The following is a 27,290-nucleotide window of genomic DNA, read 5'->3' as shown; positions in this document are numbered from 1 at the left end:
TAAAAATAAATGAAGCCAACAGCTACTTATTTGAGAAAAGAAAATTTAAAATCTCTAGCCAGAATGAATTTAAAAAACACACAGAAGTTTCAACATGTCAATTAAAAGGATAATAAGGGGATGTTATAAACTTTATGCTAATAAATTCTAGAACTTAAATAAAATAGAGAAATTTCTTGAAAGACACAAATTACCTAGGTTCACTCAAGAAGAGGTTAGCCTAAGCTAAACCAGGCATGCACCAGGAACGCTGTCATTTCAGCAAAGTGAGGAGTCTTGCCCAGACAGTGAAAAGACCTCGGCTAAGTAGGAGATTTAGCTCAGAGGATGAGGACTCTGGAGCCCTGAGGCTCCACACTTTTGTGTTATCCCTCTACTACAGGATGAGAATGAGATGCCATCCACAAACAACCCCACGCTGCGCCAAGCACAGACACAGTACCCACTTTCTCTCTCTGAGTTTGCCTCATTCATTCATCCATTCCAAACATTTACTCCTGACCCACTATGTGCCAGGGATATGCTTGGGACAAAATGGTGATCAAGATATAGTCCTTGCCCTCAAAGAAAAAAAAAGAAAAAGAAAAGGATAGCCCCTTTTTAGTAGACACAGATAGCCCTATATCTATTAATGAAATTGAATTTGTATTTTAAAAACTTCCCACAAAGAAAACTACAAACCCAAAGCCTTCACTGATAAAGTCTACAAAGCATTTAAGAAAGAAATAATAATAATTCTACATAAATTAATCCAGAAAATTAATGGCTTTCAATCCCAAAGGCAAGCAGAAATGTTACAAGAAAATTACAGATCAATATCCTTCATGTATATAAATGTAAACAGTATTAACAAAATGTTAACAAACTGAATCCAACAACACATAAAAAGGACAATATAGAATAACCAAGTGTTATCCCCAGAATGCCAGGTTGGTTTAACATTCAAAAATCTACATAAATCCATCATATTATCAGGCTAAGAAAGAAAAACTAGAGGGTCACCTGAATAGATGTGGTAAGAGCATGAGACAACACCCAACAAGGACCCTGATAAACACCCTCAGTAAACTAGGGAATTTCTTCATCTTAATAAAGGAATCAATGAACCCCAGCCTAGTGGTAAAAGAGTGAATGATTTTACCCTAAGGTGAGGAAAAAAGCCAAGGATGTTTCCCATCATCCCCTCTACGCAAGATTGTACTGAAGGTTCTAGCCAGTGCAACAAGGCAAGAAAAAGAAGTGAAAAGGATCGGGATTGAGAATAAATTTTTAAAAGGTAAAAATGTCATTAAATATGACATAAGCATCTATGTAGAAAATTATACAGAATTTACAAAACAGCTATTAGAACTAATAAATAAGTTTAGCTACACTGTAGGATCAATATACAAAAATTAGTTTATTTTTATATGCTAGCAACCAACAATCTGAAATTGAAATTTTTTTAAATACTATGAACCTTAACAAAAATTATAAAGTACTCAGAGATAAACTGGACAAAAGGTTTTCCAGACTTACACAAAGAAAATAAAAACACTACTGAAATTAAACAAAGAGACATGCCACGTTAGTGGACTGGAAGACTCAATAATTCATTGTCCCCAAATTGATGCAATTGCAAACTAAGATCCCTGAAGGTTTTTTCTGTAAAAACTGACAATCTATTTCTAAAATTCATTTAGAAATGCAAAGACTTAAAGTGACAAAACAGCTTTGAAAAAAGTAAAATAAAGTTGAAGGACTTTACTACCCAACTTCAAGACTTAGTATAAAACTACAGAAATCAAGACAGTGCTAAACAAACAGATAAATGGAACAAAACAGAGGTCCACAATAGACCCAGATATCTATGTTCAATTGATTTTTGACAAAGATTCAAATGAAGAAAGAACAGTCCTCAACAAATAGTACTGGAAGAATTAGATATCTACACTTTCTAAAGAACTCCAATCCACACCTTGTACTATACACAAAAATATCTCAAAATGAATAAATACATCAATATAAAACCTAACTATAAATATAAAACCCTAAAACTATAAAACTAGTATTAGAAAACACACGAAACTCTTTTCGTATTTAAGTTACGCAAGGCAGAGATTTCACAGATATGAAACCAGAAGCAAAATCCATAAAAGAAAAAAAAAGGATAAATTTCATCAAATTTAAGAAAATCTGCTCTCAAAACTCTCAAAACTAGAACTCTTATACACTGCCCTCATGAAAACAAAATGGTCAACCACTTTGGAAGACAATCTGGCACTTTCTTTAAAAAATATCTAGTAACACTTACAATATGATAGCACATATCTACATAAAAATCTGCACATGAATGTTCACAGCAGCTTTATTTGTAATTGCCCCAAACTGGAAACAACCCAAATGTCCATCAACAAGTGCACAGATAAAGAAATCGCAGTATATTGAAAAAAAGAAAAAGAAATTATGGTATATCCATACAATAATCCACCAATCAGCAATAAAAAGGAATGAATTAGTGAAGCATACAACAACATGATGGATCTCAAAATCACAATGCTGAGTGAAGGAAGACAGGCCTCCGCTTAAACCCCCCAAAAAGAGCACACAGTGCAGAGAATTTTTAGGACAGTGAAACTACTTTGTGTGATACTGTAACACAGTGGCAAGTACATGTCACTATACATTTGTCCCAGGCAACAGAATATATACCACCAAAAGTAAACCCTAATGGTTCATTAAACTTATGGACATTGGGTGATAATGATGTGTAACCAATGTACTACTCTAATGGCGGATATTGACAATAGTGGAGTGTGTGTAACAGAGCATGTGTGGAGGTAGGGAGTATATGGGAAATCTCTGTGCCTGTCTCACAATTTTGCCAGACCCTGAATCTACTCTAAAAACACAGAATCCATTTTGTAAAAGGGAGAGAGAAAGAGAGAGCGCGTGCAAAAGCATATACTGTATGAGTGATTCCATTTATGCAAAATTCTAGAAAATGCAAACTAGTCAATAGCGACAAAAAGCAGATTAGTGGCTGCCCAGAGCCACTGGGGGAGAGAAGGAGAAAAGGATTTCTGAGGGACACAGATTAGGAGTGATAATGAACGTGTCTCCTAAATCTTGACTTTGGTGGTTTAACAAATATATACACACGTCAAAACTTTAAATATGTGTAGTTTATTCTATGTCAACTCTACCCCAATAAAACTCTTTAAAAAGGGAAGAAGAGTAAGTAAGGATTACTTAAATTGGGTTTAACTTGCCTATAAAACTGGGCCTGCTGTCATTTGACAGATGGACTTTTCATTATCATTCAATTTCTTTCATTGTTTTATTCAGATTTTCTACTTCTTGAAGCAATTTAAATAATGCCTATTTTTCTAGGTATGTATCAACTTCATCTTAGTTCTCTGATGTATTGTATTTTCTTAGATATTAGTAATTCATGTAGTATGTCCCCTTTTGTGTCCCTAATATTGGATCACACATAATTTTACTTCCTCCCTTCTCACATTCTCATCATTCTCCAGAGTTTTAGTTTTATATTCATTTTAGAACAAAAAGTAGTATTTAAAACCAATAACTTAGTGAATTTTCCAATACACTTTATCAATTTCTATGCCTACCCTTGTTTGTTTGCTTGTTTTAATTAAAAACCAGGCCAGGAGCAGCAGCTCACTCCTACAATCCCAGCACTCTGGGAGTCCAAGGCGGACAGATTACCTGAGGTCAGGAATTTGAGATTAGCCTGGCCAACATTGCAAAATCCCATCTCTACTAAAAGTCCAAGATTAGCCAGGTGTGGTGGCACATGTCTGTAATCCCAGCTACTCAGGAGGCTGAGGCAGGAGAATCACTTGAACCTGGGAGGCAGAGGTTGCAGTGAGCATCGTACCACTGCACTCCAGCCTACACAACAGAGTAAGGCTCCATCTCGAAAGAAAGAGAGAAAGAGAGAAAGAGAGAGAGAGAGATAATGAGAGAGAGAGAAAGAAGGAGAGAGAAAGAAAGAGAGAGAAAAAGAAAAGAAAAAAGAAACGGAAAGAAAAGAAAAGAAGACCTTACCTCTGGTTTCACTTTTCTTCTTGCTGAAGAGCAGCATTTAACAGTTTCCCTGGTGAGGTTTCCATGGATGGTAACTATCTTGGTCTTTCTTTATATCTGAAAGTATCTGCATTTTTCTTTCACTTTTGAATCAAAGACTAACTGTTAAGGTTTAAAAATCAAAATTAACTATAACTTTCCCTTAGCATTTTGAATATATTAGTATATTATTCTCCTGTCTTCTAGCATCTATTATTGCTAATCTTTTGTAGGTAATCGGCATTTTTTTGTTTTGTATCTCAAAAATGTTTTTTCCCTTAAATTCTACAGGGTCAACCTGATGGTACTACTCAACATATCTAAACTCATCATTCTTTAAATGGGAAAATTCTCAATTCTTGGCTCTTTACATTTTGCTTCTTGACCAGGTACAGTGGCTCATGCCTGTAATCCCAACACTTGGGGGAGGCTGAGACCTCAGGTGGATGGCTTGAGCCTAGGAGTTTGAGACCAGCCTGGGCAACATCGCGAGAATCTGATCTACACACACATACACACACACACACACACACACACACACACATACACAAACACACACTCGTATTAGTGTGGTCTGGTGTCATGTACCTGTAGTCCCAGCTACTCAGGAGGCTGAGGCAGGAAGATCACTTGAGGCCAAAAGTTCAAGGCTGTCTTCTCTTTTTTTCCAGAACTCATATCAGACATATGTTGGAACTCTTCCACCTATCCTTCAAATCTCCTAAATGCCTTTTTAAAAATCTTTGGTCTCTTTATCATACATTCTGAGTGAATTCCTTAGTATTCTCTTCTAATTCATCAGTTCTCTTTTTAATTGTGTGAGGTCTAAAGTTCATCCCCTCTATTAAGTTTATTATTTTTATGACCATCTTTTTCATTTCCAAAATTTGTAACTGGTTCTTTTTCATGTCATTATTCCTATTCGTTTCTGTGTATCTTGGGAGTATTTTTAAACATCATTTTTTATCTATGTAATGCCTTTATTTATTACCTTGAGTATTCTGAATATGCTTCTTTTAATTTTTGACTGACTTTTCTGTAAAAATTCATCTCGTCTGGGATAAATTTTTGTTCTCATTGTTAATTTTGTTAGCTATCTTTCTTGGTATTTATTATCTTCCAGTATTTTGGTATTGCATTTTGAAGGCTAATTCTAAGCGAAAGGCTTTTCTTCTTTGCTTCTCTCACTCCCCTTTCTCTCCACCTGTGCTCACCTATCCCTCCATAGCGTTTCTGCAGCTGCCTCCACCAGGATCCCTGTGCTACTGTCCAGAACCAAACCTCATAATGGTAACATGGAACACCACATTGTCTCCTCATTGTCTTCCCACAATCAGTCAGCCTGAGTCAGTTCCTATTCTTGAAATTGAATCTATCTCCTCCTGCCCCTCAAGACCCACAGCTCCATATAAACTAGAGCCTCCAAGTAGTGTCTTTATTTAGTTTCCTTTTATAGGATGGACAACTTCATCCCTGCCCCTGGCTTCAAGCAGTGAGCTTAGTTATGATCCCATTTCAAGTGGTAAACTTTCAGTCCCTAGTACGCTATGGGAGCTAAATCTAGCTTTCTGTTTCTGCACCCAGAGCCTCTGTGGCACCATCACTTCAATCCAGCTTACCAGCCCTTTATGTTTAGTTAGCTTTCAGGTCTACAACACTATCTTGTCTATAAGCCCAGCTACAACTTTTTTCTTTCCTTTAATTCTTTTAATGCATTATATCTGCCATTCCTATGAATTTGGAGCAGAAGATATGTACAAACGGTCAGCTTACTGTACCATCTTGACAAGAAGGCACAGATGACTTCTTTCTTTTTTGAGACGGAGTCTTGCTCTGTCGCCCAGGCTAGGAGTGCAGTGGCGCGATCTCGGCCCACTGCAAGCTCCGCCTCCTGGGTTCACTCCATTCTCCTGCCTCAGCCTCCCGAGTAGCTGGGACTACAGGCGCCCACCACCGCGCCCGGCTAATTTTTTGTATTATTAGTAGAGATGGGGTTTCACCGTGTTAGCCAAGATGGTCTCGATCTCCTGACCTCATGATCCACCCACCTCGGCCTCCCAAAGTGCTGGGATTACAGGCTTGAGCCACCGCGCCCGGCCCACATATGACTTCTTTAGGATAAAAAGTCTTAGCAGGAGATTCACTATAGGTTAGAATGTATGCACCATTAAGGCTTCTGATTCACATTGTGAAATTACCCTCCAGAAAAATGCTATGGTACATGTCCATCAACAAATAATACCCAGTTCTTCACATACTCAAACATTCGCTATCATCAAACTTTTAAATCTTTGGCAAGTTCATAAATGGAAAAACAAGTTTGCTTACTCTAATTTACATTTATTTCATTGTCAGTTAGGGTGAGTAACTTTTAATACGTTTGTGACTTTGCAGTAGCTCTTTCGTGAAATGCCTGTTCATGCCTTTTGCTTATTGTTTTCTACAGTATTTTTCTTTTACTGTTCTGAATCTAAGAATCTATACTTTATTTGCATATAAAGACAATGAATCTGGGTCTTGTCCCATTTGATTAGTTAGAATTTTTATTTCTTATTTTATTATAAGCACTTTTGTTTTTGTTTTTGTTTTGAGACAGAGTCTCGCTCAGTTGCCCAGGCTGGAGTGCAGGGGCGCGATCTCGGCTCACTGCAAGCTCCACCTCCCGCGTTCACGCCATTCTATAATGAGCACCTTTCTAACAAACTACTTAGTCCCTAGCAGAGTTCACTTCTCTTGATTCAAGCTGTAATATTATATTTTCCAGCACTTTTAAAATGTTCTCCCTAAGACAGCACCTTTCACTATAACTCATAGTTTTCCAAATATTCTACGAAGTTAGCTACAGCATTCCTTAATCTCACCAATTTCTCTTCCAAGAGAAATTTTTTTTAATAAATAAAAACAGCAAGTACAAAATAATGTACTTCAGTTCTTCAGATAATTTGAATATCAAATTCTATTTGTCTCACAAACTTGGTCTTAAGTTCTTACCTACAGTCGTCAATTTTAAGAACATAGTCCAAGTTTCAAAAAGGAAAAGAAGGTCTCCTGAAGAGAAAAATGTATATGATGAGAAGCAAAAAAGAAATAAAGGTTAGGGAGGGATTGTGGAAATAAACAAAACTGTGGGGAAGACTGGTTTATCATATTCTGAAAAATATATTAATATCAAAGACATAAGTAAAAACAAAATAAAATGCTGGATCCTTTACTAAGGGCCAAAGACTCAGATGGAACAGTTCTAACTTCTTTTGACCCTATTGAAACTTCTTTTGACTCCATTAGCTGTAACTCACTTGCAAACTATTAATATAATTTCTTTGAACCAGCTCCAAGTAAATTCTACTGAAAACAAAGATAACAACTTACCCAAGATTCTTCCTCACCATCAAATACTGTCCATAATTTTGTAAGTGAATACATGACCAAAGAAAATACCATTCCAAACCATAAAAGAAAGATAAAAGAACTAATTAAAACTCCTTACTTGCCATTCTACCTACATCCTAGCTCCAAGAACCTAATGATACACCCCCTGACATTTCCAAGAGGAGAAACTCCTCCACTCGGCCACACCTGTTCAGATGAAAAAGCCAAATTCTCTCAATCATATTGCAGGATATTTTCCACCTTGAAATCTTACACTTTGGTAGTCTTCTCAAGGTTCAGAGGATAGAGCCCCATGAGATTTCACCACGTGCTCTGCCTGACTTAGTGTTAGTATGATCAGACTTAGCACTTCCCTGCCAAGCATCCAAAAGTAAATAATAACACTTGAGATCAGCAGGATTTCTGGGTTTTTTTTAACCTGCCATGGGAAAGCAGATGCACATGGTGTTGCAGTAAAGTCACTATAAGTGACCTCAGTGACTGTCCATTTAATAATCCTTTGCCCTCTACTGTCGCTGTCTGGCTTTCGGCTGTTTCCAAAGCACAGGCTGTATAATCAGACATTAAATACTTCCCCTCGCGTAGCCATAGTTGAATTATACAAGATATGACATGTTACTTTAACAACAACAAAAATCCCTTAGCTACTGACAGAGCTATATCGACTATCAGTTTTGCCTAATAGTGATGAAAACTGAAAGAAAAATACCTAAAAGAATAACTTCTTTCATAACTGTTTTAGAGGTTTATAATACAAAATAGGTATTTCTCTTTGTTTCCATTTATCCATTCTCAAGATTCCGGAAAGTCAGTATACACGCTTTATTATCATGCTTTCTTGATTGAACTGTTGCATAAAACTCTATAACTTCATTAGCATTGTATTTAATCTCATCTCAATATGTGCATTTTATGTTCTCAAGTTACCTCTTGCAATTATATCACTAATGAAAAATCACCATTGCTGATTGTCTTATAAAAAGTAAATAGTCATTGTAATAAAGTTATTCTTCTGCATATATTCCAAGACTTGCAACCTAACCTAACCATCATATATAACCTAACCTAACCTAAACATCATACTAGCATGATGTAATTTCATCATGCTGTAAGATATAAAACTTCAATCTGAGACGTAATAACGAAGGACCAGGCTCTCCACTGAGTTATTTGGATTTTAACTGCAGGTGCATAGGTATCTCTTTAAGTAGCCTACAACCACCTACAACCACAAAGAAAAAAGGTGGGAGAATATAACCTAAAGTAATGATGAAGAGCACCAGCTCCAGAACCAGAGCTTATCCTGCCTCTGCTACTTAAGGTTACGGTGTGACCTTCAGCAAGTTACTTAACCTCTGTGTACCTGAGATTCCCTATCTGCAACCTTTCTTTCCCCCACTAAACTTCCTAAAGAGCAATTTAAGATAAATGCCTAGAATTCCTACTGTTTCTTTTGGCCCTGACCCCTATAAGGATCTGGCTTCGACCACCACCATTCTGCTGAAACTATTCTTCCCAAGGCCAATGGCCAACTCATACTTGCTAAAACCCAGAACTATCCTATTGGTCATTAGGGAAACACCGGGCACAGTCACTTGCATCTCTTTCTCAAAATCCTCATTTCCCTTGGTTTCTATGACATCCTCTCCCTTTTATTCCTATAACCTAAGCTCCCTTCTTCTCTGTCTCTGTTTCAGGTCTTTCTTCCTCTGCCCTTAATAGCAGACACTATCTGCATCCTTTCTTTTTCTACTAAACTTCCTAAAGAGCAATTTAAGATAAATGTCCAGAATTCTGAAGATCATCAGATAAATCCCACTCTTCTAACTCTACAAAACATTCTTCCTCTAGGCAATCTCATATTCTTAAAATGAGTTCATTACGGATAACTCTGAAGTCCTCATCTCTATTCCAAACGTATATTTGAAACTGTCTTCAGGATATTACAATACGAAAGTCTTCACCTGCCAGCACCTAAGATTCAATAAGACCAAAATCAAAGTCAATATTTTTCTTTCCCGACTGTCTTAAATCTGTTTCTCCTATTTTTTTCTTTTCTTTTTCTTTCTTTTTTTTTTTTTTTTTTTGCTTTATTTTGGTTTTGTTTTCTTTGTAGAGATGGGGGTCTCACTCTGTTGCCCAGGCTGGTCTCAAACTCCTAGGCTCAAGCAATGCTCCTGCCTCGGGCTCCCAAAGTGCTAGGATTACAGGTGCGAGCCAACATGCCCACCTTGTTTCTCCTGATTTTAATATTAAATTAATGTCATCACTAGTCAGTCACAAAAGGACAAATACTGTATGATTCTACTTATATGCGTTGCATTACCTAAAATAGCTGAATTTGTAGAGACAGAAAATAGAATGGTGGTTGCCAGGGGCAGGGGGAAGGTTGATACAAGGAGTTATTGTTTAATTGGTACAGTTTTGGTATGGACAACTGAAAAAGTTTTGAAGATGGATAGTGGTGATGGTTCCACAATAATGAGGATGTACTTAATACCACTTGTTAAATGGTTAAAAAAATGGCTAAGGACTAAAATTATAGATTTTATCCTATGTGTATTTTACCACAATTAAAAATATATATAGTAATATATATGTATATATTACAAAATGTATATGTATTCATATATACAAAATACAAAATATGTGTATATATAACTATACATACACAAATATATTATCTATTTGTATATATACAAAATATATGTACATATAATTTGTGTTATAATTTGTGTGTATATACATGTATATGTATATTATATATATATATTCGTGTACATATACACACACAGATATAATTTGTATGGAATATACATACATATACATATACATATATATACATATACCCAATACATATATATGATTTGTATAAAACATACATATATATACATGTATATGTACATGTTCCAGACACTATAGACAATTTATGTGAAAGTCAAAAACAAAAACAAAAATAAAAAACCATGTAGAATTTGAAGAAATCAAAAAATTCAGAAAGGCTGGGGGAAAAAAATCAAAACATTCATATGCAATTGATATTATTTCTAAACTACATATGATCTTAAGTGTCTGAGGCTACATATTATTCTCCAAATAGAGCAACCATACATGATTTTTTGGCATCATGAAATTAGAACAGAAAAAAATGTTGACAATTGCCTAATCTGAAATGAGAGCATTCTCTAGCCTCAAAGTTAGGAAACTTTCATCAAATTCCAAGAGAACTGTCAAGTTTTTCTAGGCTGAGAATGCAGAGGAATCTTACTCACATTAAGTCTAAACCACAAAGAGACTTACAGCTCCATGACAGCTCTCTGCAAAGACAAGCAGTACTTGTTGCTTTTGGAGAACAACCTAGCTCATAAGGAGGAAAAAACTGCTCTTTGCCTATATTCTCTGAATATTTTGCAGATCTGAGCTCATGTTGCAGTTCATTAGAGTTCTGTTATTACATTAGACACAAGGTTATGCCAATGGTTCCATTTCCAGGGTATCTCTCTCATCCATAAAATTCAATCCAGGCTGAAAAATCTGGCACATGAAGTCCTCACTGGAGAGAATATCTTCATGTTTAGCATATGTAGATGAGCATATACAGATAGATAATAACTATAAGTAATAATGAATAATTTTAAGGTGCATGACTATAACAGAATTTAAGAAAGCTTTCATCACTTTGCAATATATTTCAGCTTTACAAATGTCCTAGAGTCTTAAACTAAAACATTTCATTTCCAAAATGAAATTTGGCACTTGGTTAATTTATTCAAACACCTGGTTCCTATTACTTACACAATATGTCTGAATGGGAAAATACAGTGTATATACACACTTACTGATAGAGGACAGAGTATGTCCAAGTAAGAGACACATAACAAAGGTCTCCTTACTCCCGCTGAGGTAACTACCCCCATGATACTAAAGAAACAGGTAGAAGGAAAAATCAGTGAAGAACAAATGCCAGTACTAAATATTTTCCAAAAAGCTAGGAGATAATGGAGATAGAGGTTGGGCATGAAAAAGATCTTTTTTTTTTTTTTGAGACAGAGTCGCTCTGTCGCCCATGCTGGAGTGCAGTGGCCTGATCTCAGCTCACTGCAATTTCTAACTCCTGGGTTCAAGCGATTCTCCTGCCTCAGCCTCCCTAGTAGATGGGATTACAGGCGCCCACCACCATGCCCAGCTAATTTTTGTATTTTTAGTAGAGACGGAGTTTTACCATGTTGACCAGGCTAGTGTCAAACTCCTGACATCAAGTGATTCGCCCGCCTCAGCCTCCCAAAGTGCTGGGATTACAGGCATGAGCCACCCCACCCGGCCAAATAAGGTCAATTCTGTATCAAAAGCAGAACAGCATATAGCCAAAGAGGTGGGGAGAAAAATGTTAAGAGTAGAGAAAGAATAAAGACGAAAGAGAAAGAATTCACAAACTTTAGTTAAGGCTTCAGTCTGAAGAAGATGCATCAGATTATAATTTCCTAAACTCAGGAATCTCTACTTTTTCCTCCTAATTCAGGGCACATAGTCTACAAATGTTGACAGCACATCGCTTGATGGGACAGACAAGCCCATTTTGCTTTTTCTTGTTGATCTTCAACACCAATCCTGCTACTCTAAACAAAACCACGGCATTTCTGAATATCCACAACATATGGTTAAGAAGGAAGGAGACTTGAGCAGGACAGGAAAATAGGGTCAATCCTGGAAGTAGCCCATCACACAGAATCAGCATAACACATATCTGGGTCTGCTCTTCCATAAACCAGGAGCAATGAATAATTCAGTGTCTCTGACTTGTCAGAACCTCCATCACTCACTATGGAGTCTACACTCATTTGCCTTCTTTCTCATATATTTATTGGCTTGATTTAACTATAATGTCATTTGGCCCACCTAGTCTACTAGAGATATGCTACACAGTCTAAGATGAAAGATGTTTATATGATTAGTTAGATATACCAGACTTACAGATGAGATTTCAACATTAAGGCCTCAAATGTAATCTGCTGAAACTGTGTGAGTCGGCATAAAAGGAACAATCAGGCTTCTCCTACTGACAATTCCTTTGAAACCTAATATAAAATAATATATTTTTTAATTTTTGTTTTTAAACTCTAGTTGGCCAATTTAACTTCGACCAACAGGGATATCTATACTTAATGCTTAAAATCAGGAAAATCCTTAGTATCCTGATCTGCAAAATGAGTGGTAGCAAGGGACCTCTATCTAGGGTGCCTTCTAGGGTGGTGTCAGGAGTACCGAAATCAAAGTAAGTTGGCCAATATTGGCTGCATTTTCCATTAAGAAGAACCTATTATCCTGCTTTCCCACTTCCAACAACATCAGAGCCATTTTCACTGGACTCTTTCCCTTTGGCCCATAAGGTGAATAGATAGCGCTACTCCCACCAAGACATACAAGTTGTAAAGCAAATGCTGCTGCCCTAGAAATTGAAGGTGTATGCTCTCTTTACAAGGATGGTGTTTCTTTTTTTTTTTCTTGAGAGGGAGTCTCACTCTGTCGCCCAGGCTGGAGTGCAGTGGCGCGATCTTGGCTCACTGCAACTTCTGCCTCCTGGGTTCAAGCGATTCTCCTGCCTCAGCCTCCTGAGTAGCTGGGACTACAGGCACCCGCCACTACACCTGGCTAATTTTTTGTATTTTTAGTAGAGATGGGATTTCACTGTGTTAGGCAGGATAGTCTCGATCTCCTGACCTCGTGATCTGCCCTCCTCGGCCTCCCAAAGTGCTGGAAATACAGGCGTGAGCCACCACGCCCGGCCAAAGGATGGTGTTTCTAAGGAACCAATGTTCAAGTCATACTCAGCCTCTCTACCATCTTATGTCCAAACAGTAGATCAGGAATAACCAGCTTAAAGTTAATGGCTTCAGGGTACCAGCTATGAGCATTTCAGTTTGCTTTTATGCTCTCCCACTCCATTTCTGACTGTCACCTATTAAAACTTCAGAGTAACAGAGACTATTCAAGTGCATCATGAATTCACAGCAGTCACAAAGAATCTAGAATAATAATTCAGACATTCTAAATGAATAACTGATGTCAATGTTTCTTTTTAAAAAGGACATTATCTCATAAAGTAGATTTGAGATCACCTCTTCTGAATCCTATTTCATTCAATGGCCAGTTTTGAAGTTTTTTATTTTATTTTCATTATGTTCTGATCTGCCAAAAGATACAGTGTGTGTTGCCATTTTGCATTGAATCCATGCTGTCAAAAATGCGTGGAACTGCAGAACCATCGTAGCGTACCACCATGAGCAGCACACACAGTTCACTTTCTCCTCTCCTAGTATTCCTCACAGCTCAAAAAGAGTTGTTTTCTCACTTATGGCCTATAATCTCATATTCCAACAAATGCTTTTAAAGAAAGCTCATCATAAAAAAAGAATGTGTGTGTTTGCATGGGGTAGGGGCAGTGTATCAACTTTCTCATGCAACCCTCTGAAACCACTCAACAGTTTTCTCTATGCCAAAATACATTCCAAATCCATCCACTTTTCCCATCTCCACTGCTACCCTCTTGGGGCAAGCCACCACCATCTCTCGCCTACCACACTCCAAGAGCCTCCTCCTGGTCTCCCTCTTGTCCCCTGCCTAGAGTCTATCCTCTACAGCAGTCAGAGCAACCTCCTTTAAAAAGTAGGTGTAATCATGTTATTCCCTTGCTTAAAAACTTTTACCTTCTTAATGAGCTCCCACTTTGCATAAAATAAAATCCACACTCTTTACCATGACTCTCTTTCCTTTTTTTTTTTTTTTTTTTTTTTGAGATGGAGTCTCACTCTGTCGCCAGGCTGGAGTGCAGTGGCGCGATCTCGGCTAACTGCAACCTCCGTCTCCCAAGTTCAAGCAATTCTCCTGTCTCAGCCTCCCTAGTAGCTGGGACTACCAGCATGTGTCACCACACCCAGCTAATTTTTGTATTTTTAGTAGAGACAGGGTTTCACCATGTTGGCCAGGACAGTCTTGATCTCTTGACCTCGTGATCCACCCACCTCATCTTTCCAAAGTGCTGGGATTACAGGCATGAGCCACCGCACCCAGCTGACTATCTTTCTTAATCGTAGCAAGTCTCTCCCTCAACTCTCTCTCTCCACCATTCTCAAATCATGTAGGCCTTCTCTCTGTTCTTCAAATGATGTTTCCTCTCCCAGATTTGCACAACTTTCTCTTTCTCATCAATTTATTCCCCAAATGGCCCAATCCCCGCCATCCTATCAAAAACAGCACTCTCACCCTAGTTGCTATCACATATTCTGTTTATTTATTTGCACTTAATTTTTGTCTCTCTCCCACTAGCATGTAAGCACCATGAAAGTAGAGACTAAGTATACTTCCCTTTCTTCTTTCATTCAGTAATTATTTTATGTCTACTTCATGTAAGGCATTGTTCAAGTTACTGGGAATAAGCAGTAAACCAAGGAGGCAAAAAAAAAATCAGTTTTCATATGCACTGGCACTCTGCCCTGTTCCTCACTGACTCCACAGACAGTGATGTGAGCCTTAGGTTTTACTGTGCTTCAGTATTTTTAAAATCTTTTCATAAAATATTTTCATAAAATCAAGTTACTAATGAATAAAATCTATTGAGGCTGGTCACACAGATATATTATTAATATATAATGATAATGTTAAAAAGCTTAGCTCTAACTATTAGAGCTGAGTGAGGTCCAAATGCTACTTACTACTTGCCACTACTCTAAGAAAAATACTTGTTTCCCAATTCTAACCTCTTTTACAGTTTGTCATAAATCACAACCCCTCCCCACTTTTCCCCACTCTGCACCCCCACATACACTAGACCACCTTGGCAGAGGTAAATGAACAGAGTTTGCTGACACACTGAAAGAGCTTTGATGTATATGAACATATCTGTAATATCTGTAATTCTAACTCCAAATATAGTGCAATTTTTTTCTTTAGTTTGGTTTTATTTTTTCACATAAGGAACATCATTTATTTATGCAATGACTGGTAATGAAACCTACTTGGCAATTACCTGTTAGATTTGTCACACTCAATTTAGCACTTCAGCAATTATAATACGTAAAGCCCAAATGTGAAATCACTTAAACCTAGTCTCTTTTTCGCTGGTAGGATGCCCCAAGTCCTACCCAGAGGAGCCTCTCCCTGCCAACACCTTGACAGCTTGCCTATTTTCAGGTGTGCTGAGCTATGCCTGGCTATCTTTCCACCAAGTCAGGGAGAAGGAATCCTGGAAAACCACAAATCCATCTCTCTTGTTCCACAGAAAAAGTATTTACTCTTGAAAGTCACCATGTAACCATACATACTCAATTTACATGTTCAATCTGGTTGAAGAGCTAACCCACATGAAAAGACACAAGGAGAGCCAAATGGGAGTATTACCAGTTTAGGTTATTTATTTGATGTTTAGCTTTCATCTGTCTACATGATTTCAAGGAGTTTTCACAGTGGAAACGTACAGACAGCAAGTATACTTTGCAGAGCCCCTTGGAACAGAACAATGTGCTGAAAAGTACATAGAATCTTTAAGGATAAGAAAGATGCTATGAATATAGAATATCAAGTCCAGGTTTTAAGATGAAACCCTCATCCTTAATACTCACCTATAAATCAGGGGCATCTAGCTAGATTTGCTTCTCATTGCAAGTGACTGTGGAGTTACTGTTTCTCAACAGAGTTTCCAAGGGCCTACCTCAGCCCTGGTTTAGAATCTCCAAAAGTAGGGTCTGTAGTGTTTCTAAAGCCACTGAGGTGAGGTGATGATCAACCGGGTTTAGAAACCACTAATCTACAGAATCTAAGACCTGGACTTAAATGTCATCAGAAATTAGGCAGTTAAATGAGCAAAGCAGGAAGGTAAAAGACACAGGAAATAATGGAGCATGCATTCAAATTAATTCTTTTTTTTCTTTTTTTCAAGACGAGGTCTCACTCTATCACCCAGGCTGGAGTGCAGTGGCACAATCTCAGTTCACTGCAACCTCCACCTTTCGGGTTCAAGTGATTATCCTGTCTCAGCCTCCCGAGTAGCTGAGATTATAGGTACGTGCCACTACGCCTGGCTTTTTTTTTTTTTTTTTTTTTTGAGACAGAGTCTTGCTCTGTTGCCCAGGCTGGAGCGCAGTGGTGCAATCTCGGCTCACTGCAAGCTCCACCTCCCGGGTTCAAGCCATTGTCCTGCCTCAGCCTCCCGAGTAGCTGAGACTATAGGTGCCCGGCACCACGCCTGGCTAATTTTTTGTATGTTTAGTAGAGATGGGGTTTCACCATGTTAGCCAGGATGGTCTACATCTCCTGACCTCGTGATTTGCCCGCCTCAGCCTCCCAAAGTGCTGGGATTACAGGTGTGAGCCACTGTGCCCGGCCTGTATTTTTTTTTTTTTAGTAGAGACAGGGTGTCACCAAGTTGGCCAGGTTGGTCTCGAACTCCTGACCTTGTGATCCACCCGCCTCAGCCTCCCAAAGTGCTGGGATTACAGGAGTGAGTCACTGCACCCAGCAGTCAAATTAAATTTTTAAAAAATACAGTGGGCCCAATTTAGTCTGCTGCTCTTGATTCTGTTATTTTGGTATTTAGACCATAACTCCTTGAAGCTGAGCACCATATCTCATTCGTACCTGTGCCTGGGATAGTGCCTGATACATAGTAGGTTCAATCGATGTTTGTTAAATTACTGACAAAGATTTCTGTAAAGAAATTCCAATTCTTCTGACATTATTAGAACTGTCACTCATTCAACCAAAATGTATTATACACCTACTACACACAAGGTTCTAAGGATACTGAGGGTGACTAAGACAGACAAGATTCCTGTTTTTATGGTGTTTACATTTTGGGAGAATGGAGGAAGAAACAGGAATAAACATTCATACATAAATAAGCCCATTTCAAACAGTGATGAATATCATTCAGCATTAAAATGGCTGCACTTTGTGTCGAAGGTTTAATGAATTTCAGACACAGAAGTCAGTGGAAGTTATTGGCTTCTGAGGAGCTGAAGAATACTCACCTGATTTGTACAGCCTGAGCTCTGCCACTATACCAGTCGAATGACCTTGGACAAACCACTTAATCAATCTGGAGGAATTAAATTAAATGATCTCTAAGACTTTCTAGCCCTGAGATTGTATATTCTATTAGGAAAGATGCATTAGCAAAATTTCACACACCAAGATGGTCATGTCCGATCTACAGTACCCAAACACTTTGAGGAGCCATTCCTCAATAATTGGCTCTTGACATTTACACATTATTATAAACTGAAAAAATTTCCAAGCATTCCATGAGTCCACCTCTACAGTTTACCTAAGGCAAAAACCACAGGCTCAGATATTTATTGCCACAGTGGGCAACTGGCATGCCTAGACTAGGCTATGAAGCTGCCACTGTCACAGGTCCCAGGGAAAAGGAAATCAAATCTTGAATTTAAAGTGATTATGGAAACAAGAAATTAGTTAAATTCTCTCATTCAATAAACATTATTAAAAGACTGCAGAAAGCCAAAACAAAACAAAAACACAAGGTCTTCCTATAAGAACCTTGGTTGGTGTGGATTCTGAATTAAGCTGGGTTTCAGAGGCTTCATGAACTCCATGAAATTAAATACAAAGTTCTGGGTATATGGGCACTTGTCGCGGGGGAGGGTTCCATAACTTTCATCAGATTCTCAAAAGGGTCAAACTGGAGATACCACTACATAAGACACTTTAGACAAGCTCTCTCTTTAATTGTCATATGAATCCCCATTACATAAACAAAGAAACTGAGGTGTAGAGAAGTTCATGTGCCGAAACACAGCCAAGAAGTAGCACAGCAGAAATCTGAACCCTGATGTGCCAGTCTCCAAAACCTGTATTTTTTCCTCTGTGCTATGCTCACTTATGAAAAACAAACAGGGCTGTTAAAAAGAATGCATCAGTGAAGCCCCCACAGACCAAGCACCATAATCATGTTAGTGACAAAAGCAAATTCAAGCCTATTATTTTCTAGAGGCTGCAGGAGCCAACATTTTAATTTTTCAACTTCTGCCTCCACCAACTAGAATAAGATGATAGAAGAAGTACAAGAGCCCACACTAGGGTCGATGACTTTAGGGATCCTGTCCGTTCAGAAGTCAAAGCATAGGAACCTCCTCAGGCAGCCCAAGCCCAAGGTCACCACCCTACACATCTCCAAGGCAAGAATCAGGTCACTTTTCTTCCACCATTGAAGGTGGTGGATGTGCCATATCTCACTTCCCTAACTTGCCTGTGGGTCTAACTCTTGTCTCAGACCTTTCATAGTCACACAAATGGCTGTTTACATTTCATGAGTCATGTCACATTTACATAAAAAGGCAACCTGAAAATCCATCTGCTATAAATGACAGAATCTGAAATAAAGATCCACTTATGTATTGTGGCATAACAGAAAGAATATGGTCTTTGTAATCAGCATTCAGTCCAAATACCAAGGACTACTAGCATTTAGTAGCTGCATAGCCTTGGGTAAGTTACTTTACCTCTCTGAACCCTAATTACTCAATTTGAAAAACAGGGATAATTATATCTCACATTTTAATAATCAGCAAAGATTTGGTGAATGCCTACTATGTGCTAAGCGCTGTTCTAAGCTCTAGGGAATGTGACAGATAAGATTCTTTCCCTCATAAAGCTTATATTCCTGGTAGAAGAGACAGAAAAATAGCCAAATAAATAAGCTATAAAATATGCAATGATTTTAATAACATTACATTGCAATAGTAATATTTAACAGTTCTTGATTATGTACAATGTGTCAGAAACCATAAAAGATGCTAAGTACTACCTTAGTTCTTAGAATGGAGGGACATAATAATATTTCCATTTTATAAAGAAGAAAATGAAAGTCCTGAAAAGTTAAGTAACTTCTCCAAAATCACACAGCTAGTAAATGACAAGGTCATGATTGAAATCCAGACAGTCTAACAGCAGAAACTCACTCTGCACTGCATCAAGTGATTTAATGACAACAAAATCTAGCCTGAGTGCGGTGGCTCGGGGGCTCACGCCTGTAATTCCAGCACTTTGGGAGGCCGAGGCAGGTGAATCACCTGAGGTCAGGAGTTCTAGACCAGCTTGACCAATATGGCGAAACCCCGTTTCTACTGAAAATACAAAAAATTAGCCAGGTGTGGTAGTGCATGCCTGTATTCCCAGCCACTTGGGAGGGTGAGGCGGGACAATTGCTTGAACCCAGGAGGTGGTTACAGTGAGCCCAGATTATGCCACTGCACTCCAGCCTGGGCAACAACAGCAAATCTCCATCTCAAAAAAAAAAAAAAAAAAGAAAGAAAGAAAGTAAAATCTAGTGATGCAGTAGAGGGACACTGCTGTAGCTCAGCTGGTCAGGGAAGGCACATTGAGTGGGTGTCATTTTAGGCAATACACAAATCACAAGAAGCCAGGCCCAGACTAAAGATCTGGGGAAAGTGTTCCAAGCAGGAAGAACAGCTGGTACAAAGGCCCTAAGGAAGAACCAGTCTGGTGGCTTCCAGGGACAGAAAGCAAGCCAGCGCGACTGGAGCACAGTGGACGAGCAAGGACAGAGTGGCTGATGAGCTCTCAGAGCTACAGAACCCAGGCTGTTCTGGTCCTGTCAGCCAGAGCAGGAGAATCATCTCATTCTGTTTGTCATTAAGTCACTGAAGAGTCTTACAGGCAGTGAGGCGACATCATTTGATATATATTTTTAAAATAAATCCAACTTATGTATGGAAAGTGGATTATGAGAGGGAGGAGACCATTAAAACTTGAAGTAGGGAGGCCAAATTGGGGGTGCACAAGTCTGTGCAAGAAATGATGGTGGCTTGGCCTGTAGTAGTAGTGACAGAAGTGGAGAAAACTGTACAGGTTCAGGATACATCAGAAAGTCACCATGAAGATTACAGGAGGGTGTCTAAAACACCTACTAGAGCATCTAACACACAGCAGGCATTTACAAGTGCTAGTTACCTTCCATGGCTAGCATTAATTAATAAGAGGTTTGAGATAAAACCATAAATTAACGGATATAATGTACATTATTCAGATGATGGTTACACTAAAAGCTGACCCAGACTTTACCACTACACAATATATCCATGTAACAAAACTGCACTGGTACCCCTTACATTTATACATTTATATAAATAAACAAACTCTAAATTGTACCCAAAATGACTCTGGCATCTCCGCCCCAATTTCTCCAAGGAAGCCCATAGAAGCTTAGAGTAAATTGGGAGTGCACCAAATCCAAACCACAATAGAGAATTGATCTATTAAAGGAGCTGGACTGTTAAATTAAAACCGTTTCTGTGTGCCAAGCTGAAACACAAAGGGATCACTCTTCTTTAACAATAAAGACCAGTTAAGGGGAGACTCCAGTTACACAATCTCCTCCTCTTCACCGTAAGGCACTTAGATGGAATTTTTTTTTTAATAGAAAAGACAAACTCTTGAGTAAATGTAATAATTGTTTCAATGATATTACCCAACCACCCAAGAAGTTAAAAAAAGAAACTGGAAAATTGGGATTCTTCTATTACATGATCAGTTAATTGCTGCCTCAAGTCTAGGCTATATTCACACCAGCAAAGGGATGATGTTATTTGAGAGCTCTGACAGCCATTCAGGAAGCAGAAAGATTGCCTTCCAAATATAAATAAATAAACAAGCAAGCAAACAAACAAATAAAGCAATCAAAGGCTTACAAATGAGGCCAACTGACTCAGAGAATTTTCGCATGTTGCTCAAAATGGGTTCTTTTTTTAGAGAAGGCTTTTCTTAATGTCCCAAATAGGAGGTCCTATTACCTTCTCAGTCATCTCACAAACAACTGATCTCTGCAGTCCTTGCCATTCATTATTTTTCTAACAGCAACAATTCAAAACAAAACAAAACAAAAAAAACCCACAATCACATTGATTTAGGCTAAACATGTATTATCACCAAAGGCAGGTAGGAAAAAAAAAATCTCCCTGTGCTTCTTAAACTCACAAAATCAGGTCCTAGAAATTCTGACCCTGGGCTAACAGCAATCTCAGGACAGGAGAGAAATTTTCTCCTCCAGGTTGCCTCTTATTCCACTCTTTGAATTTTTAGCTACTCAAATCTTCCCATTTGGTACAGTGCAGAAGTTTGGCAAAGGTTCCACAAGATCAATACTATTTTCGTTACAATACTCTTATTTGCTGTGTGGACATTTCCACTGATGGTTTAAAAGAATGCTGGGTAAAACTGCAGGTGCCTTGTCACTAATCAAGCCAGTGGTACCCAACTAAACTAGTATTCAGTTTTTTTAATATCTATATTTAACTGACAAGTAATATATATTTATGGAGTACAATATGATGTTTCTGCATTTGTACACACTGTGGAATAATTAAGTCAAGCTAATCAACTTATACATCACCTCACATTCTTTGTGATGAAAGCATTTAAAATCTACCATTTTAGCAACTTTGAAATATACATTATTATTAACTATAGTCAGCAGGCTGTCGTAATAGACCTCAAAAACTTACCAGTCACTGTGTTCTTTACCACGCATTCCATTTAAAAGAGAAAGAAGAAAAAGGAAGTTAGTTTCACTTAAGCATGTCCTCGGTAAAGCAGAAAAATCATCAATTATATCAAATTTTGAGCTTTAAGTAGCTATCTTTTCACTATACTGTGTGACAAATTAGGAAACATACATAAAGTACTTCTGATAAATATTAAAGTAAAATGGTCATCTCAAAGAAAAGTACGTGTGTGATTTGAGTTCTGGGCTGAATTTGCCCCACAGAACACCATTTTTACTTGAAAAAATAGCTGACTGCTATTTTTCTGGTTAATCAGACTTGAGTATTTGACAGACATTTCTCAACAGTTAATAAAGTGAGCTTGCCACTTCAAGAAAAACAACTGACCATATTTGCTGCCAATGATAAACTTCAGATTGTCAAGAAAAATCAGAAATTTAGAAAATTTCTATTTGCTACCTTGAGCTTGGGGCTTTCCAATAGTTAAAGATTTGTACCGTAAGATCAGTGGTGATACTGATGAGTGTGACCTTTTTTTACATTATATAATGAAATGCATCAACATTTGGAAGATCTGTATAACTCAGTGACATGATCATTTTCCAAATGATCAAAACGTAATGATACAAAATCATTTGAATGTAAAAGATGCATTCAAAGTGCAAAAGAGATAAACAGATTTTAATATAACAAAGTAGGAAAAGTTAATTAAGATAGCTTCAGATTCCACCCTGCAAGTAATCTTTAAGAAATTATCACTTGTCTAAAGAAAATGGAAGAATATTCAGCCTTACAAAAGGAAATTCTGTCATCTGTGACAACATGGATGAATCTTGAATCTAGAAGGCATTATGCTAAGTGAAATAAGCCAGGTACAGATCTCCCTAAAATATGGAATCTAAAAAAGTCAAACCCATAGAAGTAGAGAGTAGAACAGTAATTGCCAGAGGTTGGTGGGATAGAGCGGAGAAAGGGGAGATGTTAGTCAAAGGGTAAAAAATTCAATTTGACAGGACACCTAAGTTCTAGTGGTCTGTTGCACAGCATGCTGACTGGTTTACAGTAATGTATATTTCAAATTTGCTAAAATAGTAGATTTTAAGTATTCTCACCACAAAGAAATAATAAGTATGTGTGGCGATAGGTATGTTAATTAGCTTGATTTAATCACGCCACAATGTGCACATGGAACATCACAACATGCCCCATAAATATAGATAATTATTGTCAATTAAAAACAAAAATGTTTTAAAATAGAAGCTATCACTTGACAAGTTTTGGAATAACAGCAAAGAAAAATATCTACATTTAATAGCTGAAGAAGCAATTAAAATACTCCCTTTTTCCATTAACGTCTGTGTGAGGCCAGATTTTGTTCATATAGTTCAACCAAAACAACGTATTACAGCAACTAAACAAAAAAGTGTAAGAACCAAGCATCAAGCTAGACAGTAAAGAGATCTGCAGAAAAGTAAAACAATGGCACACTTCTTGCTAATTTTTTACACTGGAAAAGAGTTATTTTTCATAAAAAATGTTACGTTAACTTGTAATGAAGGGGTTTTGCTATTTTTAAATCAATAAAGGCTTTTTAGTTCCTAGTACAGTAAATATTGATAGGTATAACCCATATAAACAAAAGATTTTTGGGTCCTCAATAATTTTTAGGAGTAAAAAAGGGTCCTGAAGCCAAAAACTTTGTGAACCTCTGGCCTAAAGCAAATACATAATAGCTGCCTTCTCACACACACAAAAAGCAGAAAGAAGCCAAAGTGAATTTCTTTGGGCTTTATTGTGTAATTCGCTTAAGGCCCATGGGCCTTACTAATTTGCATGTCTGATTTACTCAGAATCCTTCTTCCTCCTCCTCGCTGGCAAGAAACCACAGACAAATTCCATTACTATTTCACAACCCACACTTCAGCAAACTGCAATGCAGGGGTATGGACATGGAGCTCATCCAGCCTGGCAAACGGGGATAAGGAGCTCAACTCCAGGGTTTTCCTTCCCAGGGCCCTTTTCAAACACTAAATCCACAAAACTCAGCATTAGTTTGCTCAAAGCAAATAGTTAATTTGTCCTTTCAATAGTAATCAAAAGGACAAAATCACACAGCTAGAGTACCGCTTCAGCCCCCAGACTGACCCTCCACCATCCCCTTTTTCCCATGCAAGTAGATGTCTAAACCATGAAAAATCAACAAATCAATCCACAACAAATATTTACATTGTCTACATAAAAAGGAGTGGAAAGTATACAGTCATAAAAAGAAAACTAACACTACAGGTAATAAAATTAAAATGCCTTAGTAAACCATGCTGTAAGTATGAAGAAGGAGAAAAAAACTGTGCCTAAGGGATCAAAGGAATAAATAAATGAGAAAAGAAAACAGACTATTAAAAGCAGGCAAAAGGATAGCAGAGCTGAAAAGTTAGTAAAGGACAAGACACTTAGACATCAGTGATTAGACCTTTTGGCTAAAATTCAGTTCCAGCAGGGGGAAAATGGAAGATAAGGCTGGAATGATAGATTGCACCCTGATTATGGTAGGTCCTGAAAGTCAAGCTAAGGAGTCTGGATTCTATCCTGCATGTAATGAGGAGCCTCAAAAAGCTTTTGAGAAGGACAGGGAGCACAATGGAAGCATGTTTGTTATTTGTTGTTCTGATTTTTAAACACCAATCTACTTATACTATGGTTACAGTGAAAGAAACCAAAGGCCAGATAAAGAGACCACTGCAAAAGCCCAGGCAGAGAGGAGCTGGACCTGAACAAGAAGACAGCAATGGAAATGAATAGGAACCAAGAGTCACAGATAGGTAGGTGGATCTGAAATCTAATATGGTACCAAGACACATGACTAGGAAAGGTGGGGCCATACAAAGAAATAAGGAAGTCAGTGTCATTAACACATGTACTGAGGGTCCAATAAGCTAGCTGCTGTGCTGGACAGAAAATGCAATACGAGTCAGAGGTAAAGATATTTTATTTTAAACATGCTAGGGGAAGAGGTAGATAAGGCGGCACTCAGCACCCTTCCAATCTCCTCTTATTGTGCCTTCCTGTGGTGCAGAGGATGAAAGGTAAACACTATATTTCTCAGACCCCTTTGCAGCTAGGAGTTCTGGATGAGAAATAAGCTTCATCAATTTAATGGCGGCATGTGAAAATCAGAAGTCAAAAAATAAAATGGAGGCCATCACCTTGCTGTTTCAACTTTTTTCGCAGGCAACATAGTCATGAGGCAGTAACATTCCAGAATCTGGCCATTCACTTTGTAGTTCTCAAATGCCAATTTTAATGGTGGTACCTTCCTAATCCCAGCTACAACTATGGCTGTGTGTTCTTACAAATCAACAGTTCTAGGAATGACTCCTGATTCTTAGCCCTTCCCGAGTGTGATGGATGAGCAGCTACCCTGGCAAGTCAGTCTGTGATACTGTTTCGGAAGCCCATCTCTGGAGGGTCCACCTTCAGCCCATTTCTCTGGTCCTCCTGATGACTTTATATGAACCTATTTTCCTATCTCACATAGTTTCTGTTTCCTAAAACTAAATCCAGCCCTATATAAAGGGCTTAAGTAAAAGCAGAATAACCAAGTGAAAATAGCTGATACACAGTTAAAAGAATGGAACTTAAACCTTGGAAACAGGGCCAGGCCAGAAACAGAGCCAGGCCACGGTGTATGAAAATAGGTACTATCTACACAGATGTAGAAGTCTGAGCCCTCCGACTACATTAATCCATCCTCTGGAATTTCTACAACTCACCTTGGAATCAACAAAGAAAAATCCTCTTAGCTTTTTTAGGTAATTATAGCAACATCTTACATTTACCTGGAGCTTTGAATATAAGCAAAGGTATATTGAGGAGCTATTGTTTCACTTTTACCTGATGTAGGAGACACAAAGGGGTGGGTATTATAATCTCCATTTTAAGAAATGAGAGATTCAAAGCACAGAGAAGGCAAACAGTTTGCCTAAGGTCATAGAGGGTAAGTTAGTGGCCCGGCTAAAGTATTTCCTGCTTTAAACCTATTTTCTCCTGTTTGGTCTTCTGTCGGTTAATTCTGACCACGTTCTAAAATAAACGTTAAAATTGTTGCTATAGAAATATTAGGAGCCTAAGAGGGCTTGTAAAAACCACAAAGAATTAAATGGGGCCGAACTTACGATCATGGAAAAAATTAAAATTCCATGTGCAATTTTCTTCTCCGATTTGAACCTAAAATGTGGTGCTTGTGGCAGGCCCACTGTTCCTATGACACGCTTCCAACACTCACAGTTCTGAGTAACAAGTGTCGTCCAATTATTCCAGCAGCTTTTTATTTATTTTTCTGTCATTCTATGAGTTGGAAAATTAACAGTGTTGTGTTTACAAACCTTCACTAGGTCCTTACATAAAAGCTCAAATATGTTTACGTTACACACAATTCTGGTCTGAAGAAGCTCAAAAGCCAGTTAATATAAACCCATTCTGAACAAAAGTGCAAAAACTAGTCCTGTTAGGCAGAGGTTAAGCTTTGACCTTCCCAACTTTCTCCACAGAATGTACAATCCATCACGTACAAAAACACAGTGAAGATGTGAGGCGTTGGTAAGTACCCCTGTTAGCGAGAAATTCTGCTAATTATTACACCAAATAAGCATAGTTAACAGGCCATGGCCACAAGAGGTGCATGTTTCAGGGCATTAAATAGCTGCCTAGGGTGGAGAGGAATATATTACACTATGCCCTGTACCAATAAAACAATTTCCCTGACACCTAGAAATCCAGTCAGCTGGAGCAAGATAACAAAAGTGTTCTACGGCGTGGCTGTGCGGAGAATGATGCTTCAGCGCCACCTAGCGACTTGCACATTTCAACTTAGGAGTTCAGAGAAACGGACAGTATCTTCCACCTATGCTTGGAAGCAGGAAAACAGGAGCAGAAGAAATCACATTTTGAGAGCTCCCCAAACTAAATGCTTGCTTTTTTTAAAAGTATACATATATTTTATTCTTTTCTTTTTCCCCCTACCTTGGCCTTTCTAAATAACCACAAAATAGGTATATCTCAATACGAACTCCTCAAAAAAAAAAAAAACAACAACAACAACAACAACAACAAAGGCCCAACTAATCAGCTGCTTCCCAGAAATACATTTACTTTACCAATAATCGTCTGACAGAAAGCACCTTCAAAATTAAACCTTAAGAACATTCCAAGGGAGAAAAGGAGAGAGTAGACAGGTTAGGTAAATTAGACTGAAAAGAACTAAAGGCTTTGAATCTATAAGATAAACATGAAAAGCAG

The 27,290-nt window shown here is 38.0% G+C and overlaps 1 protein-coding gene across 4 annotated transcripts in view; it reads right to left on the bottom strand.

The window, feature by feature from the left end:
* Positions 1-27,290, bottom strand: part of FTO (FTO alpha-ketoglutarate dependent dioxygenase) — a 414,073-nt gene that overhangs the window by 316,729 nt on the left and 70,054 nt on the right. Inside the window, exon 2 of one of the 4 annotated variants that reach the window (XM_033218424.1) lies at positions 21,996-22,008. The exons of the other annotated variants lie outside the window; for them this stretch is intronic. The gene's annotated coding sequence lies outside the window, so the exon portion shown is untranslated. The remainder of the gene's footprint in view (positions 1-21,995; positions 22,009-27,290) is intronic. 4 annotated transcript variants of the gene reach the window in all.

The sequence above is a fragment of the Trachypithecus francoisi genome, unplaced genomic scaffold (genome assembly GCF_009764315.1).
Source record: "Trachypithecus francoisi isolate TF-2019V2 unplaced genomic scaffold, Tfra_2.0 Lachesis_group10, whole genome shotgun sequence".
In the NCBI taxonomy this organism is placed as follows: Eukaryota; Metazoa; Chordata; class Mammalia; order Primates; family Cercopithecidae; genus Trachypithecus; species Trachypithecus francoisi.
Note: the sequence above shows the minus strand (reverse complement) of the source record. Positions and strands in the feature narration are given on the sequence as shown.